Below are 1,643 nucleotides of genomic sequence, written 5' to 3' on the forward strand. Positions count from 1 at the left end.
TTGATATAAGTCAGAAAAACTCTCACCTTAGTGCCTATGTTTGAAAAGAGAAAAGGGTAAATATTTTGGTAGTTTTCCCAACCAGCCCATGCCTAGGAGGAGGAGACATGCTCAAGAAAAGAGGGAAGGACCATATTTATGTTGGGAAGAGTCCCATGTTAGATTTAAAACCTTGGATCCATTGTTCACAAGACCTTTGTTTGACTTGGTACATTAGAGGGAGGCATATAACCTTTTCTAAAGCATGATTGGATAAAGGTTTAAGTGGGCACATGACCCAAGGCCTAGAATTTTAAATGGGAGAGCACAGAGTTGAAATATGTTGGGTTGGGCACATGTAGTTTAGGATTGAGGTAAGTATTTGGACATAGAAATTAATAAAACTATTGTGAAAGTTAGTAATTAGATTTAAGTATATACCTTGGCCTTTACAATGCATGTTAATAAGTGTTAGTTAATGTCAAAATGTGTTTCAGTAATAATGTTACTATATGTATATATATATATATATACATATATATATATAATACTATATATTCTTTTGATTTTATTTACAAATATGATTGACAATGAATTAAAATCTATACATTTAGAATATATGAATATAGTCTTTTTGAAAGTTGTTCGATGTGAAATTATCTCTTAGTATATAACCTAAGGGAAACTATTAGGAATGAAGAAATCAAATATATAAGTATACATATGTGTTCAATTTAGTTAGGAATAGTGAGTTTATGGTTTAATAATTCTATGGTTATGTGTTGTAGTTATTGTCAACATTTCAACTTATATATTTAACCAGTTATTTCATTATCATCATAATTGTACATTTTGATTGACATACAAAATTGATTTATTATTAAACTATACAACATGGACAACTATTAGGAAGGTTTTAAAATGAAGCTATATGTATTAGATAAATTAACAATGTATGGATTGTTATCAGTTTTAGCTTTAATGTTGTTAGGATTAAATATCATACATTTGTTCATGATTTTAAATTAAGAACTTAAGTTTTGATGTTAAGGAGTTAGAGTTTAGATGTGAGATACAATATCCCTTGTGGATGTTAATTAGAATTTAGTTAAAATTATTAACTTATATAATAAAGAAGTAGAATTAGAGAACATCTAAGTTATTAAGTTATGATTCAATTATTAAATTATATTTGAGTTATTGAATCATATTTGTGTTATTTAATCATGTATTAAGAATTAGTGGGTGGTAAAGAGAAAATTAATCTAAATGTAGAGTTTAAGTTATTTCAGGTTAATTATTTAGTTTGTTTACTTTAAATTAACCACCACTCTATTATACTAAAATAAAATGAACCAAGATTGGTAAATTGTAACACATCATTGAAATTGGAAGATGCATAAATGATAAGCAGTTTAAAATACTTAGTGGTAAAACATCTAGTTGATCGAATTAGCACCTTCTAACATGAGTTATTGTCCAAACCCTCCATAGTTCAATAGAGTGTTCATAGCAAGCATAGTTCTATAAACTTTATCTTGAGTTTTCCCTTCCAAAAAAAAAATTGGTTGCATTTTGCCTTATAAATTAGGGCATGATATTTCCTTAATGACACTCTACACTAGCCATTGGCATGAGAATCCACTAATAGAGGAAAGTCCACC

This window comes from Cupressus sempervirens, chromosome 2 (genome assembly GCF_028749045.1).
Source record: "Cupressus sempervirens isolate cs-2001-9-10 chromosome 2, ASM2874904v1, whole genome shotgun sequence".
NCBI lineage: Eukaryota > Viridiplantae > Streptophyta > Pinopsida > Cupressales > Cupressaceae > Cupressus > Cupressus sempervirens.